The sequence below is a fragment of the Bos mutus genome, chromosome 1 (genome assembly GCF_027580195.1).
Source record: "Bos mutus isolate GX-2022 chromosome 1, NWIPB_WYAK_1.1, whole genome shotgun sequence".
NCBI classification, from domain to species: domain Eukaryota; kingdom Metazoa; phylum Chordata; class Mammalia; order Artiodactyla; family Bovidae; genus Bos; species Bos mutus.
In genome coordinates this window covers 75526118-75545850 of record NC_091617.1, presented here as the reverse complement: position 1 = coordinate 75545850, position 19733 = coordinate 75526118, and the positions used below count along the sequence as shown (strand labels likewise).

General features: G+C 37.7%; 1 long non-coding RNA gene across 2 annotated transcripts in view; it reads right to left on the bottom strand.

Moving 5' to 3' along the window:
- The window catches only part of LOC138989170 (uncharacterized), an 83529-nt gene extending 66728 nt beyond the window's left edge, over positions 1–16801 (bottom strand). For both annotated transcript variants that reach the window (XR_011465384.1, XR_011465382.1), the window contains exons 1-2: positions 16560–16801; positions 9092–9165 (exon numbers count right to left, since the gene is read on the bottom strand). This is a non-coding gene — a long non-coding RNA (uncharacterized lncRNA). The remainder of the gene's footprint in view (positions 1–9091; positions 9166–16559) is intronic.
- Positions 16802–19733: the final 2932 nt, after the last annotated feature.

The following is a 19733-nucleotide window of genomic DNA, read 5'->3' as shown; positions in this document are numbered from 1 at the left end:
TAGGTTGGTCACAGATTTTCTTCCAAGGAGCAAGCATCTTTTAATTTCATGGCTGCAGTCACTATCTGCAGTGATTTTGGAGCCCAAGAAAATAAAGTCTGTCACTGTTTCCATTGTTTCCCTATCTATTTGCCATAAAGTAATGTGACCCAATGTCATGATCTTTGTTTTTTGAATGTTGAGTTGTATTTTTTTTTTTTTTTACTTTTAATGCTTTACAGAATTTTACTGTTTTCTGTCAAACCTCAACATGAATCAGCTATAGGTAGACATATATGCCCTCCCTTTTAAAACTCCCTCCCATCTCCCCTGCCCCCAGCCCTCCCCTCTAGGTTGATACAGAGTCCCTGTTTGAGTTTTCTGAGCCATACAGCAAATTCCCGTTGGCTATCTGTTTTACATATGGTAATGTAAGTTTCCATGTTACTCTTTCCATACATCTCACTCTCTCCTCCCCTCTCCCCATGTCCATAAGTCTATTCTCTATATCTGTTTCTCCATTGTTGCCCTGTAAATAAATTCTTCAGTACCATTTTTCTAGATTCTGTATATATGTGTTAGAATATGGTATCTTTCTCTTTCTGACTCACTTCACTCTGTATAATAGGTTCTAGGTTCATCCACCTCATTAGAACTGACTCAAATACATTCTTTTTTAAGGCTGAGTAATATTCCATTGTGTTATATGCACCACAGCTTCTTTATCCATTCATCTGTCAATGGACATCTAGGTTGCTTCCATGTTTTAGCTATTGTAAATAGTGCTTCAGTGAACAATGGGATACCTGTGTCTCTTTTGAATGTTGAGTTTTAAGCCAGCTTTTTCACTCTCCTCTTTCATCTTCATCTTTTTAGTTCCTCTTTGCTTTCTATTATTAGAGTGGTGTCATTTGCATATCTAAGGTTATTGATATTTCTCCTGGCAATCTTGATTCCAGTTTGTGCATTATCCAGTTCAGCATTTTGCATTATGTACTCTGCATACAAGCTAAATAAGCAGGGTGACAATATACAGCCTTGACATAGTTGGTGCATGTATATATAATTCATTCTTACTCGAGCAGCAAAATATGGCATGAAGTGAACTTGATTGATTTTATTTCACTTCTTGATATTGCATATTCTACTAACACACTGCACCTCCAGGTACTGATGAGCAACGAAAGATTGAAAGGCAAATGAATTATTGGTTACCTTATCTTTCCCTTTCTTTCTATGTCATTAATTTTAGCACAAGTGATTAACTTAAGGAAGGAAGTAAAATGAGTAAGAAAAGGACATGATGGCTTGGTCACTTATGTTTGTTAGGACACAATGGCCTTCTTTCTTCATTCATAATGTTCTGATTCAGTTAGAAAGTATGGCTTCCCAGGGTTGTCAATGTCATCTACTCTGTTGTAACATAGCACACTTTTATGCACTTTGTCTTTTTTTTTTTTTTTGTCTTTCTTTTATTTTTTTAAATTGGGGTATAGTTGCTTTACCATTATGTTTGTTTCTGCTATACAATGAAGTGAATCAGCTATATATACATACATTCATCCCCTCCCTTATAAATCTCCCTCCCACTCACCATCCCACCCCTCTATGTCATCACAGAGCACTGAGTTTTGCTCCCTGCACTACACAGCATGTTTCCACCAGCAATCTTTTTACACATGGCAGTGCACACATGTCAGTCCTAATTTCCCAATTCCTCCCACCCCTTACCCGCCACTGGGTCCATAGGTCCATTTCCTATGTCTGTGTCTCTATTGCTGCCCTGCAAAACCATTCATCTATACCATTTTTCTAGGTTTCATATATATGCATTAATATATAATATTTGTTTTTCTCTTTATGACTTCACTTAGCATGATATACTCTAGGTCTATCAGTGTGTCTACAAATGATCCAAATTTGTTCCTTTTTATGGCTGAGCATTATTCCATTGTGTATATTACCATATTTTCTTGATCCATTCATCTGTCGATGGACATTTGGGTTGCTTCCATATCCTGACTATTGAAAATAGTTCTGCAATGAACATACAATGAGGTATCACATCGGTCAGAATGGCTATAATTGAAAAATCCACAAACAATAAAAGCTGGAAAGGATGTAAAAAAAGGGAACCCTCACGCACTGTTGGTGGGAATGTAAATTGATATAGCCACTATGGAAAACAGTATGGAGGTTCCTTAGAAAACTAAAATAGAACTACTATATGATCCAGCAATCCCACTTACTGGACATATATTCTGAGAAAACTATAATTCAAAAAGATACATGTATCCCAATGTATAATGTTAATTGAAACTTGTGATTATTACTGTGGTGTCATCACTATTTCCACATAATAGTACAAAACAAGTATTACTTTACTTAATTCATTATGTTTGTATAGTAATTTACAGTGCATAATTTTTTGTTTGTTTTGGTTCATTAAGATGTTATTTACTGTGAGGGTTAATTCCAATAGACCTAGAATTAACCTCATTAACCTATGTTACTGGAATACCTACACAGCACTAACGCTTGATCAAGGCATGATGCCATGCTGCTGTGCTTAGTTGCTTAGTCATGTATGACTCTTTGCCACTTCATGGACTGTAGCCCACCAGGCTCCTCTGTCCATGGGGATTCTCCAGGCAAAGAATATTGGGCATTTGCCATGCCCTCCTGCAGGGGATCTTCCCAACCCAAGGATCGAACCCAGGTCTCCCACATTGCAGGCGCATTCTTTACCAGCTGAGCAACAAGGGAAGCCCCAAGGCATGATATATAATTGTTAATAGTTTTCCTTTGTAGTCATATGTCCAAAGGAGTTTGAAGATGATTCACACTAGTTTATTGACATTATTTAATCAATAGCAGTGAGCCTGATGATTTGTATCAGTCAAGACTCCATATAGACTCTATGGTTCCAAGATGTTCTGTTCACACATCGATAGTTTCTGATCCAACAAAGGAAGCACTTACACAGCCCTTACACACAGTCAGTGCTCTTGCCTGGATTCTCAGGTTTGAGGTCTTTGGCTATGAGGCACACCAATACTTTAATACTGCTTCTCCACTTCACCCTTTCCTTTCAATAAATGTTAGATTTCTACACATTGTCATTTTGGGTCCTGCCATCTTTTTCAGCAATTAATCCTGTCTAACTAATACCATTAGTTCATTAACATAGTCTATGTTTCAATAATTTATGAGCACAATATTTAAAATGTATTATTTCTAAAAATTTGTATAAACAACCCCATAATCAGGATATACTTTACTTCTCCAACCTAAAGTGTTTCTTGTGCTCCTTTGCAGCTGACCCCACCTGCCCCATACTAGGCAATCAGTCTTAGAAAGTTCCAATTCACTTCTCCCTTCTAGGAAAGCTGAACAGAACACGACTCCTATATCTTATACCTACGTGCACTGAGACACTACAGCCCATTTGCATGGCTGTATTGAAATATTTTACATATTTGAATAAACACAGATACCATATAAATTACAGCTGTTAAATTATTTGAATCTAACCAATAAACAGAACTTCTAGGTGTTTCTTTGGTCTGAGGCATCATGAAGAAATTACTGATCATCAGTTAGTCCTTTGGACTTAAGAAATTTGTGAATGTCTGATATTCATCTCACTGTGAAGAGGAAGGCAGATGTTACTGATTCCTGAATGAGGGGAAGCATATTGTTCACAATTATATTGGCAGAAAGTAGCACAATAGCAACAACTAGCAATGAGTACATTAGATAGGAGTTGTTTCCTTCAAGAGTCAAGATGTTCACAGAGATTGATGACTGAGACAGCTGCTCAAGATCTCATCAGAGTTGTAGGCCAAACTGATCTGCTATCAGTAGTGCGAGGCTTCCATTGTCTTGATAACAATAAGACTGCCACACTGGTTAATTTTCTGTTTAGTTGATCTATCCATAGGTGTGAGTGGGGTATTAAAGTCTCCCACTATTATTGTGTTATTGTTAATTTCTCCTTTCATACTTGTTAGCATTTGTCTTACATACTGTGGTGCTCCCGTGTTGGGTGCATATATATTTATAATTGTTATATCTTCTTCTTGGATTGATCCTTTAATCATTATGTAGTGACCATCTTTGTCTCTTTTCACAGCCTTTGTTTTAAAGTCTATTTTATCTGATATGAGTATTACTACTCCTGCTTTCTTTTGGTCCCTATTTGCATGGAAAATCTTTTTCCAGCCCTTCACTTTCAGTCTGTATGTGTCCCCTGTTTTGAGGTGGGTCTCTTGTAGACAACATATGTAGGAGTCTTGTTTTTGTATCCATTCAGCCAGTCTTTGTCTTTTGGTTGGGGCATTCAACCCATTTACGTTTAAGGTAATTACTGATAAGTATGATCCCGTTGCCATTTACTTTATTTTTTGGGGTTCGAATTTATACACTGTTTTTTGTTTCCTGTCTAGAGAATATCCTTTAGTATTTGTTGGAGAGCTGGTTTGGTGGTGCAGAATTCTCTCAGCTTTTGCTTGTCTGAAAAGCTTTTGATTTCTCCTTCATACTTGAATGAGATCCTTGCTGGGTACAATAATCTGGGCTGTAGGTTATTTTCTTTCATCATTTTAAGCATGTCTTGCCATTCCTTCCTGGCTTCAAGAGTTTCTATTGAAAGATCAGCTGTTATCCTTATGGGAATTCCCTTGTGTCTTATTTCTTGTTTTTCCCTTGCTGCTTTTAATATTTGTTCTTTGTGTTTGATCTTTGTTAATTTGATTAATATGTGTCTTGGGGTGTTTCGCCTTGGGTTTATCCTGTTTGGGACTCTCTGGGTTTCTTGGACTTGGGTGATTATTTCCTTCCCCATTTTAGGGAAGTTTTCAACTATTATCTCCTCAAGTATTTTCTCATGGTCTTTCTTTTTGTCTTTTTCTTCTGGGACCCCTATAATTCGAATGCTATAGCATTTAATATTGTTCTGGAGGTCTCTGAGATTGTCCTCATTTCTTTTAATTCGTTTTTCTTTTATCCTCTCTGATTCATTTATTTCTGCCATTCTATCTTCTAATTCACCTAATCCTATCTTCTGCCTCTGTTATTCTACTATTTGTTGCCTCCAGAGTATTTTTAATTTCATTTATTGCATTATTCATTATATATTGACTCTTTTATTTCTTCTAGGTCCTTGTTAAGCCTTTCTTACATCTTCTCAATCCTGTCTCCAGGCTATTTATCTGTGATTCCATTTTGATTTCAAGATTTTGGATCAATTTCACTATCATTATTCGGAAACTGGAGAGATCACAACAGACAACACAGAAATACAAAGGCTCATAAGAGACTACTATCAACAATTATATGCCAATAAAATGGACAACGTGGAAAAAGTGTACAAATTCTTAGAAAAGTACAACTTTCCAAAACTGGACCAGGAAGAAATAGAAAATCTTAACAGACCCATCACAAGCATGGAAATTGAAACTGTAATCAAAAATCTTCCACCAAACAAAAGCCCAGGTCCAGACGGCTTCACAGCTGAATTCTACCAAAAATTTAGAGAAGAGCTAACACCTATCCTGCTCAAACTCTTCCAGAAAATTGCAGAGGAAGGTAAACTTCCAAACTCATTCTATGAGGCCACTATCACCCTAATACCAAAACCTGACAAAGATGCCACAAAAAAAGAAAACTACAGGCCAATATCACTGATGAACATAGATGCAAAAATCCTTAACAAAATTCTAGCAATCAGAATCCAACAACACATTAAAAAGATCATACACCATGACCAAGTGGGCTTTATCCCAGGGATACAAGGATTCTTCAATATCCGCAAATCAATCAATGTAATACACCACATTAACAAATTGAAAAATAAAAACAATATGATTATCTCAATAGATGCAGAGAAAGCCTTTGACAAAATTCAACACCCATTTATGATAAAAACTCTCCAGAAAGCAGGAATAGAAGGAACATACCTCAACATAATAAAAGCTATATATGACAAACCCACAGCAAACATTATTCTCAATGGTGAAAAATTGAAAGCATTCCCTCTAAAGTCAGGAACAAGACAAGGGTGCCCACTTTCACCATTACTATTCAACATAGTTTTGGAAGTTTTGGCCACAGCAATCAGAGCAGAAAAAGAAATAAAAGGAATCCAAATTGGAAAAGAAGAAGTAAAACTCTCACTATTTGCAGATGACATGATCCTGTACATAGAAAACCCTAAAGACTCCAACAGAAAATTACTAGAACTAATCAATGATTATAGTAAAGTTGCAGGATATAAAATCAACACACAGAAATCCCTCGCATTCCTATACAATAATAATGAGAAAACAGAAAGAGAAATTAAGGTAACAATTCCATTCACCATTGCAATGGAAAGAATAAAATATTTAGGAATATATCTACCTAGAGAAACTAAAGACCTATATATAGAAAACTATAAAACACTGGTGAAAGAAATCAAAGAAGACACTAATAGATGGAGAAATATACCATGTTCATGGATCGGTAGAATCAATATAGTGAAAATGAGTATACTACCCAAAGCAATTTATAGATTCAATGCAATCCCTATCAAGCTACCAATGGTATTCTTCACAGAGCTAGAACAAATAATTTCACAATTTGTATGGAAATACAAAAAACCTCGAATAGCCAAAGTGATCTTGAGAAAGAAGAATGGAACTGGAGGAATCAACCTACCTGACTTCAGGCTCTACTACAAAGCCACAGTTATCAAGACAGTATGGTACTGGCACAAAGACAGAAATATAGATCAATGGAACAAAATAGAAAGCCCAGAGATAAATCCACGCACATATGGACACCTTATCTTTGACAAAGGAGGCAAGAATATACAATGGATTAAAGACAATCCCTTTAACAAGTGGTGCTGGGAAATCTGGTCAACCACTTGTAAAAGAATGAAACTAGAACACTTTCTAACACCATACACAAAAATAAACTCAAAATGGATTAAGGATCTCAACGTAAGACCAGAAACTATAAAAATCCTAGAGGAAAACATAGGCAAAACACTCTGACATACATCACAGCAGGATCCTCTATGACCCACCTCCCAGAATATTGGAAATAAAAGCAAAAATAAACAAATCAGACCTAATTAAACTTAAAAGATTCTGCACATCAAAGGAAACTATTAGCAAGGTGAAAAGGCAGCCTTCAGAATGGGAGAAAATAATAGCAAATGAAGCAACGGACAAACAACTAATCTCAAAAATATACAAGCAACTCCTGCAGCTCAACTCCAGAAAAATAAATGACCCAATCAAAAAATGGGCCAAAGAACTAAATAGACATTTCTCCAAAGAAGACATACAGATGGCTAACAAACACATGAAAAGATGCTCAACATCACTCATTATCAGAGAAATGCAAATCAAAACCACTATGAGGTACCATTTCACACCAGTCAGAATGGCTGCAATCCAAAAGTCTACAAGCAATAAATGCTGGAGAGGGTGTGGAGAAAAGGGAACCCTCTTACACTGTTGGTGGGAATGCAAACTAGTACAGCCACTATGGAGAACAGTGTGGAGATTCCTTAAAAACTGGAAATAGAACTGCCTTATGATCCAGCAATCCCACTGCTGGGCATACACACTGAGGAAACCAGAAGGGAAAGAGACACATGTACCCCAGTGTTCATCGCAGCACTGTTTATAATAGCCAAGACATGGAAGCAACCTAGATGTCCATCAGCAGATGAATGGATAAGAAAGCAGTGGTACATATACACAATGGAGTATTACTCGGCCATTAAAAAGAATACATTTGAATCAGTTCTAATGAGGTGGATGAAACTGGAGCCTATTATACAGAGTGAAGTAAGCCAGAAAGAAAAACACCAATACAGTATACTAACGCACATATATGGAATTTAGAAAGATGCTAACAATAACCCGGTGTACGAGACAGCAAAAGAGACACTGATGTATAGAACAGTCTTATGGACTCTGTTGCAGAGGGAGAGGGTGGGAAGATTTGGGAGAATGGCATTGAAACATGTATACTATCATGTATGAAACGAGTTGCCAGTCCAGGTTCGATGCACAATACTGGATGCTTGGGGCTAGTGCACTGGGACGACCCAGAGGGATGGTATGGGGAGGGAGGAGGGTTCGGGATGGGGAACACATGTAAAACTGTGGCGGATTCATTTTGATATTTGGCAAAACTAATACAATTTGTAAAGTTTAAAAATAAAATAAAATTAAAAAAAAAAAATAAAAAAAAAAAAAGACTGCCACACTCCCAGCATCACATCTGCTATCCAAGAAGGAAAAAAATAAATAGAATAGCTAAGAGGAAAAATGAATAAGACATCCTAACAGTTTAGTCTGAATTTAAAAATAACTTCCTTAAAAATTAGCCTAGAGAATTCCTTTTGCATCTATTGGCCCGAAAAGGGTTATATGACCATGCCTAACAACAATAAGGGCTTCCCTGGTGGCTCAGACAGTAAAAGCATCTGCCTACAACGTGGGAGACCCAGGTTCGATCCTTAACATAACATTACAACAATAAAGGAAATGGAGTATTTTATTTTCTAGACTTTAGAGGACATCAGTTGAAAATGACTTTTGAGTGCAAATAAATATAAGGCAAAAGGAGAAGAGGACAGCAGAGGATGAGATGATTAGATAGCATCACTGACTTAATGGACATGAGTTTGAGCAAATTCCGGGAGATAGTGAAGGCCAGGGAAACCTGATGTGCCACAGTCTATGGGGCCACAAAGAGACACGACTGAGTGACTGAACAACAAATATAAAACATCAATATCTTAATATCTCAGAATATTATTCCACTAAATGCTACTGCAACTTACTTGTTTCTAAAAATGCTGTGCTGCTTATAAGCAACCTGCTCTGGTACAGCATATGAAAAAGTTATGAAACATTGTATTGCTTTTGTTGGGAAGAAAGCATATAGTTTGTGAGCTGAAATAAATTTTTACCATTCTATAAAGGTCTTATATCCTATGATTGTGTCTTGTGCCATCACCTAAAATCCAACTGAGTTCACAAAGTATTAATAATTGTTGTAGTAAAAATTGTCTATCTGTTAGGGTTTTAATCTTTTGCATTCTTACCAGGATATTGTGTGATACTCCATGAGGCAGACTGCTCATTCCCATTTCTTCCACTTCATTGAATAATCAGACTTCTTGATGAAAAAGAATATAGATGGAAACTTGTCAATGATAGACATTTAATCAACAACTGAAATTGGCTTTATTAGTTTCAGTTTATGATAAATTTAGAAACTACTGACAGGTATCAGAATTTGGGGGTTAAATTAAAAACTAATAACTAAAATTTTCTGAACAGGCCAAATTCTGTAAATATACTTGAAAGTTTAATTCATTCTTTTGGTATTAAATGGAATCAAAAAATGAATTTAAGGCAGTGTTTAGATTTTATGTATTGAGCTTTATATTTGACATTTTATGGGACATTTATTATCTTGCTAGATGAATATCCTTTTAAAGAACTTAGAATAAACAGTATGCATAAGAAACAAGTGTGCTGATAGACCATGACATAAAAAAGAAGGCAATAAATAGGGAATGCATTCAATAGTTAATGTGGATTTTAAGTACATCATGAATCTTTATCACATTTCTAAAACATTTAACTCCCACTTGAAATTTGAAGCAATTTTAGATATCAAAATTCAAGTAATTCTGAATGTCTTAGGGAGATTTTTGAATTAGAACACATAATAATGCATAATCCAGTTTTCCTACTCATTTCTTTATAGTACTACTAACCTGAATAATTTGGGCTCCCCTGATGACTCAGTTGGTAAAGAATCTGCCTGCAATACAGAGGACCTGGGTTCAATCCCTGGGTTGGGAAGATCCCCTGGAGAAGGGAACTGGCTACTCACTCCAGTATTCTGGCCTGAAGAATTCCATGGACTATATAGCCCATGGGGTTGCAAAGAGTTGGACATGACTGAGCAATTGTATAGCCATAGCAACTTGAATACCTGTATTAAGTTTCTATTCATTCTGTGTCTTTGGAATAATCTAAATAGAGGCACTATAGCTGGTTAATTTTTTCAGCTACTAAAACAATGATTTTGTTCCATGTTATCCCATTTCCAAGCTTACCTATACCTGCAGGTCCCAATAGTAGGATATCCATTAACAATTAGTATTTAACCCTGGAACTTAGCTTCTTAGGAAGAAGAAAAGTACAAAAAAAATGAAAGATTTATGTCAGAAAGAAGGCAAAGTAGACAGACTGGCATTTCTACATTCAGGAATATGAAAAAGGAAAAATGGAGACAGAGATAGATGGACAAGGTCAAATTCCAGGACTATTACTTCCCTGAAGTGTTTTCCTTGAAGATACTTCGCGGTTAAAAATTTTAAATATACAGAAAGGTATGGGAGAATCTAGAACCCTTTGACTCTTGAGTGAGATGAATAATGTGGAATATGAGTAAGAGGAGGACAAGCAGATGAAACTGCAGTTGGACCTTGGTCATTTATTTTATCTTGCCTGCTCATGGCAATCAAGGATTTGAAAGTTCCCACTAGCCCTGATAAGAGGATGGAAAGTTACTGAAAGAACCAGTGGATCAGCAGATGCTAGGTTGGATAAAGGACTAGGGAACATAATTTTTATGACTTTTTTGTGGTGAAAATACCCTCTTTCACAGGACTTTCTTGCACTGAAGGGTGTACCAACCCATTTGGACACCGCTCCTTATTTTGCCCAATGTGCAACTTAGCAGCAGCAGCGTATATAAGAGGCTACAGCCTGAAATGCTTATTTGCAATAGAATGTGGTGGAACAGGGTCCATGAGACAGCACATGTCCTTTCTTGAAGGTTTGGAATTCACTCAAATCTAGGGAACAGTTGCCATAAAGGAGTGTTGGCCTAATGTTGCTATATATTCTAACGTTTAAAGAAAAATCATAAATCTTTATCATTTCAAATAATCCAGTTTAGAAAGAAAAACAGAAGCCAAATAAAGCATATGATTCATTAGCCACCAGTTTGCTGACTTTGTGATAGAGAATATGCTGGTTGCTCCTTCACAAATCAGTTCTTTAAACATGTGAGAACACAAAAAAATCCTAAAATTTAGTTTAACATGCATTTTTCCCAGATAGGCAGGGTTTATGGCCCATACACTTTTTCCTTGTATTCTTGTTTTCATTTATTTTTTCAGCTACTTCAGTTTGATAGTCTTGAGCTCACCCAATTTATATGAAATGTATGTGCTTTTCTGCATCATTCCATGTAAGCTTAAGCACCAAAATACTTAATCCAAGGCTATGAGTTGCTATCAAACAAATTTTTAGGTTTACCTTAAACAATCACTAAAGAAGAGAAACTTCTGTTTTCTTTTTCCTAGTTTGTTTATAATATTTTCTTTTGTGTATCTTTGAAATTTCACCCTGATGTCTCTATGTTGCCTTTTTTTTTAGTTATGAGCATTTTATAGAATACTTTCTTTTCCTCAAAAATTAAAGTAACATTCTGAAATTATAAGCACACTTCATTTAGTATCCACTTAGATGAAAACATCATCAAATTCTTGAATTCACTTCTATCTAATTTCTGTGCATGCAAGAAGACAGATAGTAGTAACCTGTTTTACATTTATTTTACTAGAAGAGTGTACCAAACATATTTTTTCTTATTATTTGTTTTAAAAATATTAGTTCAAAGAAGTCTTACAAATAATGATAAACAGAAGTTGGAGTCACGTGGCAAGCACATGGCACCTTACAAATCCTTCTGATATGAAGTTGAGCTCAATAATAAAACATAACATTCCCAGAATCAGAAATTGAAGGGAAAAAACCCTCAAAGGCAGTTTGGTAAATATGAGCTTACATAATAGTGACTCATGAGCTGGCTAGTTCTAAATATAAACCAAAGAAATTGATAGTCATACTCTAGTGCCCATAGTGGTGGGGAGGAGGGACTTGACTTAGAATTATTTTAGATAGAAGCATTGAAACTGAACTCATTTACGGTAATTATGAAAAATGTTTAGCTATTTAAATCAGTAAAATAGTAGTTTCTATTTAAAACTTTAAATGTCATGATTGTTTAAGTTTAAATATATGGAGAATTAAAAATGATGGTATATAATGTGTTTTGCATGTACGGATGTGAAAGTTGGACTATAAAGAAAGCTGAGCGCTGAAGAATTGATGCTTTTGAACTGTGGTGTTGGAGAAGACTCTTGAGAGTCCCTTGGACTGCAAGGAGATCCAACCAGTCCATCCTAAAGGAGATCAGTCTTGGATGTTCTTTGGAAGGACTGATGTTGAAGCTGAAACTCCAATATTTTGGCCACCTGATGCGAAGAGCTGACTCATTTGAGAAGATCCTGATTCTGAGAGGCACTGGGGGCAAGAGGAGAAGGGGACGACAGAGGATGAGATGGCTGGATGGCATCACCAACTCGATGGACGTGGGTTTGGGTAAACTCCGACAGTTGCTGATGGACAGGGAGGCCTGGTGTGCTGCGGTTCATGGGGTTGCAAAGAATTGGACATGACTGAGTGACTGAACTGAACTGAATGTGTTCGGGGAAAATGAAACTAAAGGGTTGTTAAGGTTCTGCTTATAGGCAGAAAAAAGTTAAAAGCATCTGTTAATGTTAGATTTTGTTACGAATTTGTGCTGTACTCTCTAGGAAAAACCTTAAAGCAGGAAATTTATAATATGCAACTTCTAACCAAAAGAAGAGAAAAATATTTTTAAATATTTCATCATTTCAGAGAGGGAAAATATTTAGAAAAGTAAATACAGAGAAAGTGTTAACTGGAAAATTGCATTTTAAAACAAAAGCATATCAATAATCCCATAATATGCAAAATAATTCATTGTTTCCTTTAGGATTATTTAAATTGTATATAAAAGTTAGTCCAATTATATGCTGGTACAAATAGGGAATTGAAAAATGACATGATGAGTCTTCAATTGCATTAAGCATTGAGACACAATGTGGTAAAATTACAGAATACCACACAAGTAGAACAAATAAGCAGGTGAGTATTTCTGACAGAAGGGAGGTTAAAGATCAAGAGCCTTGCTCACACTGGACAGTTAGCTCCTAAAGAGCAGGGATCGATTCTTGTTTTTCTTTAAACTTTCAGTGTCTAGTAAAGTACCTCACTTTCAAGTACTCTCTGACCTTGAAAAGCTTCCAAGGCAAAAGGAAACTCATGTTATGATAGAAGTATAAATTAAAGTGACGTAAGAGCAGAGAGGGCTTCCCAGGCGGTGCTAGTGGTAAAGAACCTGCCTGCCAACACAGGAAACATAAGAAATACAGGTTCAATCTCTGGGTTGGGAAGATCCTCTGGAGGAGGGCATGGCAACCCACTCCAGTATTCTTGCCTGGGGAATCCCATGGACAGAGGAGCCTAGGAACTACAGTCCATAGGGTTGCACAGAGCACACACACACAAACACACACACACACACAAGAGCAGAGGGGTGGAAAAAATTCTTTTTAAACGTACAATGGAAAAGACAAAACCAAGCAAACAACACGTAAGATAAGCATGAAGGATTAAAACAGGTGATAACCTACCTAAGAGAATGGCATGAACAAAAATATGAAGGTAAATACCCATATGGGGAAGGTTGAATGGTTCTATTTGGATGGATTACAGAGGGATGAAAGATGTAGTGACACAGTAAGGACCATACACTGTCCACGACTAACATTAGAAAGAGCTGAAGAGTAGAGTTCTAATTAAAAGAATCTGGAGGTTTTCCTAAAAGCAAAAAGAAAAAACAAAAACAAACCACCAAGTTGTTGTTGTTCAAGCAGGGAATTGTTATGATGACATATGCTTTAAAAAACATAGGATATATTAAAAGAAAGAGTGCAGGCAAAAATCTCACTTAAAAAGTCAAGAGAACAGTCCAGATGATAAAAAGGATACTTTTGTCTTTACGATGTTTTGAGTTTTGAGTACATCCTAAAGAAGTGTGTGTAGGGGAGGGGGGCGGGTGGCGGAGAGAGTGAACATTGGTTTAAACAGCCACAATTATTCTGGCTATGGTACAGAATTGATTTTGAACAATTGATAGTACAATTGATAGTACAATTTTAGTACAATTGATTTTGAACTTTGGAAACTCAGTACCATCACTTTTAAGCTATATAGTCACAGGAAAAGTATTTTAAAGGTTAAATAACTGGATAGCAACTTTCTCATCTTAATCTTTAAAATTCCTGATTGTTGTGAGAATTAAACAAAATTAATAATTAAACAACCCAGGGATTGAACCCAGGTCTCCCACATTACAGATAGATTCTTTACCAGCTGATCCACCAGGGAAGCCCGAGAATTCTGGAGTGGGTAGCCTATTCCTTCTCCAGCAGATCTTGCAGACCCAGGAATCAAACTGGGGTCTTCTGCATTGTAGGTGAATTCTTTACTAGCTGAGCTACCAAGGAAGCCCTAATAATTCAACAGAATTGCATATGTAGACTCTCCAATCACAGTGCTTAGGACATACAGACAATAACTGTTGGTGAATAATAGAATGAAATACTGGAAAGTATCTTCCATATTTTCCCATTGGACTTAAACTTTTTCAGAGCTTTTTGTTGTTAGGTAGCTATGACCAACCTAGACAGCATACTAAAAACCAGAGACATTACTTTGCCAACAAAGGTCCGTCTAGTCAAAGCTATGGGTTTTCCAGTAGTCATGTATGGATGTGAGAGTTGGGCTATAAAGAAAGCTGAGCACCAAAGAACTGATGCTTTTGAACTGTGGTGTTGGAGAAGACTCTTCAAAGTCCCTTGGATTGCAAGGAGATCCAACCAGTCAATCATAAAGGAAATCAGCCCTGATTATTCATTGGAAGGACTGATACTGATGCTGAAGCTGAAACTCCAATTCTTTGGCCACCTGATGCAAAGAACTGACTCATTGGGAAAGACCCTGATGTTGGGAAAGATTGAAGGCAGGAGGACAAGAGGATGACAGAGGATGAGATGGCTGGATGGCATCAGCAACTCAATGAGCATGAGTTTAAACAAGCTTCGGGAGTTGGTGATGGACAGGAAAGCCTGGAATACTGCAGTCCATGGGGTCACAAAGAATCAGACATGACTGAGCAACTGAACTGAAACTGATTGGTAGCTTATTCTCCTAACCATCAGTCAAGAGTTGGAACACCTTTCTTGGGACCCAGAGTCTAACATGTAGCGTTCTCTCTGGTATTGATCACGGGCTCTCAGAAGAAGTTCTTTCTTCCTCTTGTACCATCATGCTACATACTTTACACAATATTGTTCACAAAGTTGATGCCATTTTTAGAATGAGTTAACATTCTGAGTTAACAGTGAGTTCTAATTTGATGCAACAACCTGCAGCTATCTGACTGCATAGATAGAAGCAAAGTATCCAGAGCATAAGATGTAAGTACTCTCCATTAGGCAGAACACAGGGGATTATACCTCTCAAATAGTAAAGAATCCACCTACAATGCAGGAGACCTGGGCTCAATCCCTGGGGTGGGAAGATCTCCTGGAGAACTCCATGGAAAGAGGAGCCTGGTGGGCTACAGTCCATGGGGTCAGAAAGAGTCAGACATGGCTGAGGAACCAACACACTCTGTACATTATGATCTTACATTGTCTGCACAAATGTCCTGAGCAAAGCAAAACAAAACATTTTTTGTAATGTTAAACACCTTGAACAAGATCACAGGGTTGATATGAAGACACAATTAGATTTTGAGTTAGGTACATTTTCTAATGACTAAAGCTGCCAGACAATAGAATGGGCTGTGTTAGTATTGAACGATTTCTGTGCTAGTGACTCTGCTCACATATATCCTGACCCCCTCTTTAGGAGGAGACTGCAGGAAATATAACCTAACTCGAAGACCACTGATTTTAGTCCTGTGATCTTCAGCAAAACCCTTTCCATTTTCTTTCTCTTTGCAGATATTGTTTTGCTATATAGTTTTGAGTATTTTAAACAGAAAAATCATTTCATGTTTATTAGAATCTAATGGAATTAGCATTATATCAGTGATTGCTACTTCTCAGGGGTCATTGTAGGGGGCTTTTACCTTTATTTGTTTAGTACTTAAAATGACCCTGAAAATATTATTTTCACAATTTTACAACTAGTGCCTGAAGAAATGTCCATGATGTGTTGTTGAATAATGAAAATACAAAATATTATGTATAATGTGTTACTAATTATGGAACCCAGTTCTATAATTCTCCACTTTCACTCACTTGTGTACACAGCTGTATACATGATACACAGATGAAAATGGTCAGAATTATACACAGTAAAGTGGTCACTATATCTATATCTGGATTATGGATTTTGAAAGCTTCTTAGTTTCTTTCTTGGTCTCTTCTGAGCCTCTAAATTATCTACAATAATGGGCATTACTTTCATACTCAGAGAACAATGACTATATTAATAGTCTTATAGCTTTAGAGAAAAATAAATAACTCAAGATGACAGAGAGTAAGTAGCAAATTTGGCATCATTTCCTGACATAGAGGCAGTTGAGGGGAGGGAGTTCACTCTTACCTGAGTCCAGAATTTGGAGTGGTTCTTTGCCCCACTTTTTTTTCCAGTCCAGTTTCATCGCCACTGATTAGAGCACAGAAGGAAAAAGAATGGCCCGTTCGCTTAATGATGACAAATTGCAGCTTTGGTCTTTACCTGGGAGGCTGTGGTAACCTGGGCCTGCCTTTTGTGTGTGCCCAGGGGCGGCAAGCAGGAATTCAGCGCTGTCGCTGGAGCCTGGCTGGACTCCAATTTGGCGTGTGTCTCACATTGTTTAGGAACACTTTCTGCCGGTGGAGACACACTCCTCTCCCGGGGCCTAGAGCTAAGGAAACAAAAGCTCCTGGTGCCAGGCTACCGGCTTATCTGTAAATCACTTATTCTTTTTTCTTGTCTCCTCAAGGGTGCTTTGACCTTAGCTCAGAGTTTGAGCAGGCACAACTCATCCATTTTTTTCACTGACAAGTTAAGAGACCACGTGAATTTAGCCTGCCTGACTATTGAAACTGTATCAGGTCTCAGATATGACCAATTAGAATACATGTGCACCGTGTGTGTATATGTGTGGATACATGCATACGTTTATAACTATATATAAATGATCATTCATCAAAATTGTAAATGTACATGAGAATTCATTTTACTTCTTGATAATTTCAACCACATTAGCTGATTTACTCCTTCTCATGTCTCTGCACACTAGGATGAAAGTGTTGAGGAAAGTGAAGAGGACGGTAGGTCTTTATTTCTAATGTCCATTTACAGTGGAGAGGGTTATTAATGATTTTCAGCTTTACTTTCACATTTATAGAGGTGAAAATGGAAACTACGAAGATGTAAGAGAATCCTTCAGAGTCAGAAAGCTAGTTCACTGCAGAATCAGATTAAAATAATAATCTCTTGCTTTTTAATTCAGTACTCTTTACACCAAATTTCTAAGGGATGGCTATCTTAGTACCCACAACATAGTTAGAAAATATAATTTATATAGTGATCAGTATTTTAGTGAGAGAAAAATGAGTGGAAAACGTTAATAGGGATTATTTTTGTGGCAGGAGCTGATTGGTGATTTTATTGTTTGATGCTATCTGAATTTTCTAAAATATCTGCTTAAATATTTATTACCCTAATGGTATGCATTTTAACACACATTTTAGCCCCTATGTTCTAAGCATGCTACTAGGGACTTCACACATCAGTTTTGTCATTTACTCCTCATGCTAAGTCACTTCAGTCGTGTCCGACTTTGTGCAACCCCATAGACGGCAGCCCATCAGGCTCCCCTGTCCCTGGGATTCTCCAGGCAAGAACACTGCAGTGGGTTGCCATTTCCTTCTCCAATGCATGAAAGTGAAAAGTGAAAGTGAAGTCGCTCAGTCGTGTCTGACTCTTAGCGATCCCATGGACTGCAGCCTACCAGGCTCCTCTGCCCATGGGATTTTCCAGGCAAGAGTACTGAAGTGGGTGCCATTGCCTTCTCCGAGCCCATCTTAATAATAGGTTCTTATAAATATGTATTGAATATAATAGAATTGAAAAGTAATAGTGTTCAGAGATGACTCTAAAAATCCCTCCTAGAAATCTTCCTGAGATGCCTGTGTGACTTCAGATCCAATATTATCCTAGTAACAGGAAGTGATTCCAGATAGGTCTCAAACTTTAATATTTTCCTAAGAAGCCACTGAACAATCTGAAGAGGAAGATTTCTGTTGTGACTCTAAGCAGCTCACAGGTCGCTGGCCAGGAAGGCTCACCCCGTGGGGTCAACAGACAGGCAGCGGAGTTGGTTGCTTTCAAAAATCTGTGCAAAATAAACAAAGACTTACAGTGATCAGTTATATCTACACCCATTAGATATTGAACATTAAAGACTCCAAAATGAATAGTTGAAGCAGAGGAATTTTGTGTTATGTTTCAAGCCTGCTTTTATTTATTAACATGCCTTCATCCTCCTTGGCATGCTGTCTGACATGCTGTCTGACACAGGGCCCAAGGTTGTGGTTTAAACGACAGTAGAAAGTCACTGTGCTTTGATGGGTCCGGAGCGTGCAGCCAATGTTAATAACTAACAGTACAGACTGAGCCTTGCTACACGGGCCTTTAGAATTAACTGTCTCAAGTTGTGTCTGGGACAGGAAGGACCAAGGGCCCCTTTGTCTGGTCTGGCTTAGGCTCATGCTTTCTAGTGACACATAGATTTATGTATCTAGCAATGGATACGCCTTGCTTGTTTCCCTTGAGTAAAATCCAGACACCCCTGTAGTATTTCTTTTTGATACTGGATAAAATTTAAGGAGACCTGCAGTAAAGAGGTTTCTTTTCCAGAATTTGCATCTCTGGGTTTTAGGATACTTAAACCTGAATGTACACACAAGTTGCAGCTTGCTTCTTGGCCTACTGCCTATCTCCTAAAGCTTTTGGCTCCAGAAACAGATACACTCATGGTCATTGAGGAAAAAAAAAACGTAGAAGCAGTCCAGGGAGTCCAGAGACACATGAGATCATACCCAGAGTTCCACATTCTGTTTTTCCACAAGTTCCAGCTAGCTCAATGAGTGTTTGTTCCAGGTACTCTTCTAAGGGGTCAGAGTTAGGCCTGAGTGAAGAAGACTGCTGGTTGGCCCCACAGTTGTCTCCCCACCTTGCCCTGAGGCATGTAGGATCCCTCTGGAAAGTGAATAGTCTTTAAAACTCAGTGAAATTCCGACTCTGCCTCCAAAGAGTTCAAATGTAAGGTCAGAGTCAGAAGTTCCTGTTGTGCTCACTCAGAGCCAGAGGCTGTAAGAGCTGCTCTTGGTTCAGAACCACATTTGAAGGTCCCACAGACTCTCTGGTATAGTCTGGAGAAAGTAAGAGAAGACTACTCTTTACTGCTAACAAGCAGCTCAGACCTTCACTCCTTCAAAGAAGAGGATGACTAGTTTTACCCCAGAAACATGCCTCTGGCTTTGTTGCCTAGTAATTATGAGATTTCCACTGTCTCTCTTGGCCCAGGCCCCTGGCTATGCCTGCACGCATGCTGGGTCATCACCTGGGTTATCCTCTCGTTGACCCGCATGACACTAGACACCCATGTGGATGGTTGACATTTGTCTATCTCGGGACCTACTTTCAGCTTATCAGACCTTCTCTATTACATAGAGCTGGGCTTATCTTTCTCCACTGCCTCTCCCCCATGGACATCCAAGTACCCAT